Here is a 7988-nt window from a genome sequence, read left to right as displayed (position 1 = left end):
ATACATCTTGCAAGAAAACAGAGAACCTTTATGAAAATTGCCTTGTGGCAATACTGGTGTATTTAGGAGTCATAGAAAGATTTAGCAAAAATGCACAAGTCACAATCTTTCTCTTAGAAAACACAAGTAACATGCAGTATTTAATAGGCAGGAGAAAATAATTGCTATTTTTCTGAGTGAAGCTGGTAGTTGGTGTTAGTTATCATGACCACCTTCACGGCCTGAGAAGCAATGCCTTGATGTAGTTTGGTCCTGTTGACAGACATGAGGCTCTATGGACCATGCAAAATACTGAATGGAGCAGTAATATTTTTACAGAGACAGGTAAAATATTTCCCAAGCTTTAATTCCACAAAATTCCACATAAAGAGGAAAAGAAAAAAAAAAACAAAAAACCCTAACTTAAAATTGTGATCTTACTTTGGTTGACTACATTTGTGAGTAACAGATTATTGACAAATTAAGACCAAAAAAGGCCAAGAAAAAAGATACAATAGTTCTGTGGCAATGAATATTCCAGAAATTTGCAAGATGGATCTGTCCAATTTGAATTGCCATTTCCCTTAGGATTTGTAGTAACAGACTTTTAATATTCCATTCGAACTCTGGGTCATAACTTTTCTGCAATTTTACAGTATAAATAATTTCCAATAGGATTTGAAGTGCTGCAGTTACATGAATTTGAAAAATAGGGCATACAGAACCATATACCTTTTTCTAAAAAATCAGATTTTCTCCATCTTTCTTTATCATAGTTTTGGGGAAAGCTGGCCATTCCCAGAAGCTGCCCCAGGAAGGACTCCTGGGGAGCAGGAGTAGCCAGTCCTGCAGTGAAGGCATGGCCAAAGGATTTTCAGAAGCAAACAAGCCAGGAGATTGCCAGCTGATTGTCGACTAATGTAGGCTCAAGCCAGTCATAAAATCAGAGAATCCTTAAGGTTGGAAAAGACCTCCACGATCCTCAAGGCCAGCCTTAAGCCAAATACCATTATGCCCATTAAACCATTTTGTGAAGTGCCATGTCTACTCATTCTTTGAATGTTTCCAAGGATGGTGACTCAGCCATTTCCCTGGAGAGACTGTTTCAGGGCTTAACTACTCTTTCAAGTGAAGAAATTTTTTTGTAGTATTCCACTCCCCTGAATCAGTTTTCACAGTATTCAAAATATTCTAGAATGCAATATTTAAAAAAAAAACCCCACAACAAACACCAGCAACAAAACAAAACAAAAACTCAAAAAACAAAACCAAAGACACAAAACAAAACAAAACTAAAAAACCAAAACAACGAAACAAAAACCACCAAAAAACCAATAAGGCATGAAAGTCTTGAATATGTCTCACTGAAGATCAGCAGCACAAGGTTTGGACACCCAGCAGAAGGAAGGAACAGACACTTTGCAGTCTCATGGCACACAGGCTGTTTTCCATTGTTTGTAGCACAAAATCTGGTGTTTGCTGTGAGGAGAATGCTGTGAGCTCCCCTTGCCAGCATAATCTTACTGCCCATTTTTAATTAAACTTGAAAGGCTAAGGAATGTATGTGATGAATCAGGTTTGAATTAATAATTTTTTTCCTCTTCTAAATTTGCATTTGACAACAAAGCTGGAAGCCCTGGCATGGGCAGTGGCTTTTTGAGAGGTTAGAGTTTCTCCTACCCTTGTCCTATCCACACAAGGCATCACTGTGGCTCCCAGGGCAGGCTGCAAACTGGCAGGCCTGCCAGAGTTCATCTTTTCCTTTTTTCCCCCAAAGCACCTCACCCTGTAGCCATGGCAACTTGCTGCCAGGAACAGGCAGCATCCCTTCATGAGCTGCAGCATCCCTTTGTGGTCCCCAGCATCCCTTCATGAGCTGCAGCATCCCTTTGTGGTCCCCAGCATCCCTTCATGAGCTGCAGCATCCCTTTGTGGTCCCCAGCATCCCTTCATGAGCTGCAGCATCCCTTTGTGGTCCCCACCATCCCCTCATGAGCTGCAGCATCCCTTTGTGGTCCCCACCATCCCCTCATGGGCTGCTGCATCCCCTCCTGGGTCACAGCATCCTTTCATGGGCTGCTCCCACATCTGTGCCAGGGTTATGGAGCTGGAGATGCTGGACAAGACTGCACATTAAATCTGAGCAGGGAAATGGGTCTGTTCTCTTTGGAAAGGCCGTTATCAACATTTGAGTTTGCTGCTGTCACAAACAGCCCTGTACCCACAGTGCACATTCTGTCTCAAAATCTCAATTGAGATGTGTATTCTGGGGTGAAAAAGGAATCTGATCCTTTTCCAGAAGCAAGGTTAAAGGTGTTAAAGGGATGGAGTAACACAGCCTGGGATTTTTTCCTAGGTTTCTTGGTGTTTGCTATTGCAGACATTTGTTATACCCTGCACTAGTCAGGTTGTCCTTTAAGATACCTTCTCTTTACAGCAGCACTCCCCCTTAGCGAAAATTTCTTCATGAAGATTTCTTCATGAAGATTTCTTCATGAAAACCCTTACTTCAGGTTCCCAATAGGTAGCTCTTTATTAACATAGCAGTCCAAACCCTTTCCTTTCATTGTCTTGAAGCGTCATCCTGCTCCTCCTGGGCCTGAGGAAAAAGAGAAGGTAAGAGAAGAGCAAACCCCCACACTCTTGATTCTGACAGCAGCTTCTTAGGGCTGCAAGAGGAGCTGGGGGCAGCTCCCTTGAGGCACCATCCTGAGATGATGAGTGGAAACCTCACTGGGCACATCCTGACCTGAGCCAGCATGACAGCAGCCTGGTGTCCGGCATGGCTCCATCCTTGCTGTCACCTTCTCCAGGTCATCTCCTGCTGCCCAAAAGCATCAGTGTAACTGGGAGCTGCACAGATTGCACATTGATCCCTGTGGAATCATTCTGGCTTTGCTGGAAGTGGCAATGCCATGCCAGCAGAGCAATGTGTTCCAAAAACGAGCAAAAAGGCTACACCAGAGTCCCAGATCTGCACTGCTCACAGTCTGCAGTGCTGATACTTCTGTGTGCCCAAGTGCCCACCCCTGGGTTTCACAACAAGTGTTGTTTCTCATATAATGATATTCCTGGAAAAGTGCGAATCTGTAGATTCACACGTGCATTATGACAGCAGGGATGGGGAGACTGGAATGGCTGGAAGGAGATGACACTCTGATGACACTTGTAAAAAGAGAGGAATCCATAGGGTTATACTATTCCAAAGAGAGCAGTCTATTGGCAGATTACCACTGCCACCACATAGGTACTTGTACCTTCTGGCTCTGTACAGACCTATTTAACCTTGTGAAGGTGCACAAATGATTCAAAGAATCATAGACTAGAGGCCTTTGATGACACTTTCTTACTTCCAGTGGAAGCATTTTGCTCACCAAATATCAGCTTGATTTCAAACGTAGAGACATCTCGTGGGACACCACAACAGTGGGCTCTGAATAATTGAGGAGGCTGATGAAGCATCCCTGGCCTGCCTGGCCAGAGGACCACAGTGACCAGGACCAGGGCTGCTAGAGTTGTCCAAAACAGACACTGCCAGTGCAATGTGGAAAGGAGCGTGTCTTTCACTGTGCTCTCCTCAATCTCCTGGATGAGGCGAATCATCTCCTCACGCAGATACACCTCACGCTCCAGTATCTTTCTGGCTAAGGCCACGTCTTTTGGGTTATCCTCCTTCAGGACAGGCTGGACAGCCAGCAGAAGCAGAAACAATGTTGTTATCAAGGACATAGCCTGAAGGAGCTGAGAGAAAAGGGGGCTTATCAGGTGGGAGGCAGTAGGGAGCTGAGGGCGCCCAGCTCATCCTCAGAGTCTCTCTGGGCGCTCAGCTCTCTCTCTGGGTTAGAAACACCCTGGGGATCACCCTGGTCCCCCGTCCAGCTCAGCCTTTCCCCTGCATTACAACTTGCCAGTTGCCAAAGTCCAGCTGCACTGGGGCTGAGGCTGCCTGTGGATACCCCTGGTGAGAGGTTCCATTGTACCCCATCCTGAATGATGTCACAACCACCAGAGCCTCATATCCTGGCTGACAAGATGGTGATGGCCCTGCTGACAGCTCCCATTGTGAGCTGTCTCCAGTGATGTCACAGCCATCAGAGTGACATCACCCAGCTGGAAGCCCCAGCCTTTGTCCCGCCCCATTCAGCGGCTCCAGGGCATCATCACACCAAGTGCAAACCCTCCTGAGGAGTGAGGTCCCAGGGCTCTGTGCACAAAGTGGGCAAACTCCCCAAAGCTGTAAATGAAAAAAAGTGCCAGTTATGTCCCTGGTGTAGCATAGAAGAACCACCACTATACCATGTCCCCAAGAACCACATGTCTTTTAAATTCCTCTAGGGATGGTGACTCCATCACTTCCCTGGACAGCCTGTTCTTCAGTGCTTGATAACCATTCTGAGGAAGAAATTCTTCCTGGTATCCAGCTTAAACCTTTCCTGGTGCAACTTGAGGCTGTTTCCTTGTCCTACCACTTGTTACCTAGGAGAAAAGACCAACCCCCACCTGGCTACATCCTTCTGGCTGGACTTAGAAGCAGACCTTTAAACTAGATTTGACAGGGAAAGGGGAGTGTCAGAGAGAAGCCAGGAAACACCAACATTTTGGGAAGCAACAGGGAAATACCTGTAAATAGGCATATTTACAGAACTAGGCTGGGCAGGAGGTGTGTGTGTGTTGTGCTCTGTGTTAAGGAATGGATTGATTGTGAAGAGCTGTGTCTGAGGAGCAGCAGGAACAGGCTGAGAGCTTCTGGGCACAAATCAAAGACCAGCCCAACGGAGGGCACCTTATGCTCGGGGCCTGCTCCAGGGCTCTGACCAGCAGGCCCTGTTGGTTCTCTTGATTCAGCTCCAGCAGCATCTCCCAAGCTCTCATCCTGGTGGGGGTTTCAATCCTCTGAGTTTTCTGCTGGGAGGAGCTCTGCTGGCTGCGAGCAATCCGGGAGATTCCTGGAGAGTGTTGGGGACCACTTCTTGGTCCAGGTCCTGCCAGAGGAGGAGTGCTACTGGATCTGGTGCTCACATGCACAAATAAGCTCCTCAGAAGTTAAGAGTGGAGCAGCCTGGGCTGTGGTGACTGTGCCCTGGAGGAGTTTGTGATCCTGAGGAACATGGGCCTGGTGAGGAGCAGAGGCAGGACCCTGATCTTTGGAAGAATGAACTTGCAGCTGTTTAAATATGCAGCAGGCAGATTTAAACTGTTTCATAGCCCTGTGCTTTTGAGAAAAACTAAAGGCAGGATTTGAGTAGAATATGAGACATTTACTTCAGTGAACCTTTCTTGCTTTTCAGTTTTCCTTTAGACAGCTACAGCAGTTCTGTTATTTGCTTTTTCTCCACATATGAGATTCGGATTGAATGCAATGACTTTACAGAGATGTGACAGACATCCCTGCTGCTCTTCAGCCTTTCTGATAAATCTGAAAGCAATATATCCTGCATGATACATGATTCTGTTGAAAAATGCTTAGTCTCCAAATGTCTGCCCTACTAGTTTTTGGAATGACCCTGAGTAACAACGGGCTAAATTCATCAATAGTGAAATTTCACAGATTATGAAGAAGAGGTATGATGGATTCATTTTTCCTGAAAACCCTTCATAAAAATATTACAATAAATTAGTTCCTTTCATAGAAAACCATCCAGTCTTTTTTTTTCCTAGAAGTCAGGAAATATCCTTTCTTTCCCTTCCCACCGTCAATTTTTCCCCATTCTGTTGCTTTCCTATAGTGTCCTCAAAAAATATTATATTCCCTTTCCTTGTAGTTTTTGGATTAAAAATATTTTATAGAATACAACCATTAAGTCAGTTCAGATACTGTTTGCTCTCCAATTACATATTCCTTACATTAGGGAAGGAATAGACATAAGCATGTAATGGAATCACTTTGCCTTAAATTAAGAATGTTTCTTTAAAAATATTTTGTGCATCTAGAATAATAATGTTCACAGTTGGTGAAATGTCACTGATTTTATTTTAGTTCTATCAGAGTGTGGAAAGATCCTGTTAACTAATTATATTTTTCCTGAAAGTACTTAAATAACATTTTTCTCAATGATTATTTGGAGTTCTTTGTCTCCTCTTCAACACTGTATTATAAAACAAACAGATGAGTAATTGTGTAATATAATTTTGATGAAACCATGATAGAGAAAAGACATTTTAAATATTTTTGCCATTTAATCTATTGCATTTGATGTTGTTCTCAAAAGTTTTATATTAAAAACAACTCATGGCCACTTTTCTGTGAAATTTGTGAATAAAAGGCACTCCTACACAAATTAACATAATGTCTGCTCTCCCTTAATTAAAAATGATTCTTTTCAGAATGCACAATGTAAGTTGCTGGTAACTAGGAAAATACTGCCTATAGTGTTAAATATTGGACAACCAGCTGTAAACATTGTAAATGGTTTTATTTTCCTCAGGGTTTGTCTGTACTGCACATGAGAGGCTCACACAGAGCTGCTGGAAACCAACTGGCTGTGGCATCAGAGAGGTTGGAGCTTCTTGGTGGTGAGGGCTGTGTGAAGTACCAGGCTCTCACAGTTACATGCCCCTGGAATTTGCACTTAATAAAGCTATTTTGGATGTATAGTACAGGCAAACAATTTGTTAAAGTGATGACTGTTTTGAGGCAGAATAAATGAAATAATGGGTAATTGATTTTCCTTGCTACAGCAGTCCACTGAGCTCCTTGACTTCTGGAGCAATGCAAGAGTACTTTGGATATTCTCTAGCCCACCTTGTAAATGCAGATTAATAAAGGCAGAGCACAGTTCTTTTATCCAGTGTTTTTGCAGGGCAGCATTCTTACTTTGCTGCTAATGAGCCTCGGGAAATAAATGGCTACCAAAGTGCTTCATGAATTATAGTCTCAGGTGAGGAATTATTTATTAGCTGGCAAGTGTCACAATCCCTCAGTCACTGAGCTGCCCAGTTTTCTGAGCAAAAGCTGGATGCAGGCACACATGGAGTGACCCTTCTGCAGAGCATCCTCTGCACTACCCTGCTGAAATATCAGTGGTGGCAAAAAGCTTCCACGATAACATTTCCTGCATGGATTTGTTTCCAAGGAACATAGTCTGTAAATGCTCCTAGAAGTGAACAGCCTGAAAGAGGGAAGACATGAAGGAACCAGCATCCAGTGCCAGAGAGAACTGAAGAATTGCTGCAGCCCTGTGGTCACCCCACACTGATCCCAGCAAATGGTCACCAAGGTGATTAAAAGAGATGAAAAAAAGATGATGGAGCAAATGATCACAGAATCCTGGAATGAGTTGGGTTGGAAGGGACCTTAAAATTCATCTAATTCCAATGATGGGCAGGGACACCTTCGACTAGACCAGGCTGCTCAGACAGAGCCTCATCCAACCTGGTCTTGGAGCATGAGGAAAAGCCATCTGGGCAGGAATTTGATCATTCAGAAAGGAATGATCTTTTCAATTCAAATGCATCTATGAACACCCACTAGGAAACACAGCCAGACTCTCCATTCATGTGAACAAGGAAAGGATAAGAAACAACAGAAAAAAATTGCAGCAAGACAAACTCCAATCAGATATAAAGAGAAAAATCTATCATGAGACCCAACCAGCACTGTTACAAGTGTCCCAGAGGGGTTTTGGAACCTCTTTGGGAGATAGTCAGAATTTGATTTTGCTGAGGAACATAATGTAACTGCTTTAAGCAGTGGAGTTGGACCAGATGACCTACATTATTCAGTTTTTCTGAAAAAAAAAATCATCACTAACCTGATACCTATGATAGCAGTGACATCCCTGCCACAGGGCTCTGACTTGAAAAGGCACAGATGTAGTTCAAAAATTTGAAAAGTTGGAAAAAGAAAGCTTGAAGAAGAAAATCTGCCCACAAGAACAAGACTAGAATAAGAGAACAAGATTGAAAAGAAAGAATAGTGGGCAATGTTAAAGGCACTGTCTAATTCAGGCAGTAGCAGCCCTGACACCCCACTGACTAATTTAAACTTTATTTAGCCTTGATGAGGCAGT

General features: G+C 43.6%; 1 long non-coding RNA gene across 1 annotated transcript; it reads left to right on the top strand.

The window, feature by feature from the left end:
- The first annotated feature begins 4070 nt into the window (after positions 1-4070).
- LOC128809105 (uncharacterized) lies at positions 4071-4426 on the top strand. The gene is made up of 2 exons (XR_008437612.1): positions 4071-4194; positions 4315-4426. It is a non-coding gene; the product is annotated as an uncharacterized LOC128809105 (long non-coding RNA).
- Positions 4427-7988: the final 3562 nt, after the last annotated feature.

Source organism: Vidua macroura, chromosome 6 (assembly GCF_024509145.1).
Source record: "Vidua macroura isolate BioBank_ID:100142 chromosome 6, ASM2450914v1, whole genome shotgun sequence".
NCBI classification, from domain to species: Eukaryota; Metazoa; Chordata; class Aves; order Passeriformes; family Viduidae; genus Vidua; species Vidua macroura.
The sequence above is the reverse complement of the archived record's forward strand: the minus strand, read 5'-3'. Positions and strand labels throughout refer to the sequence as shown.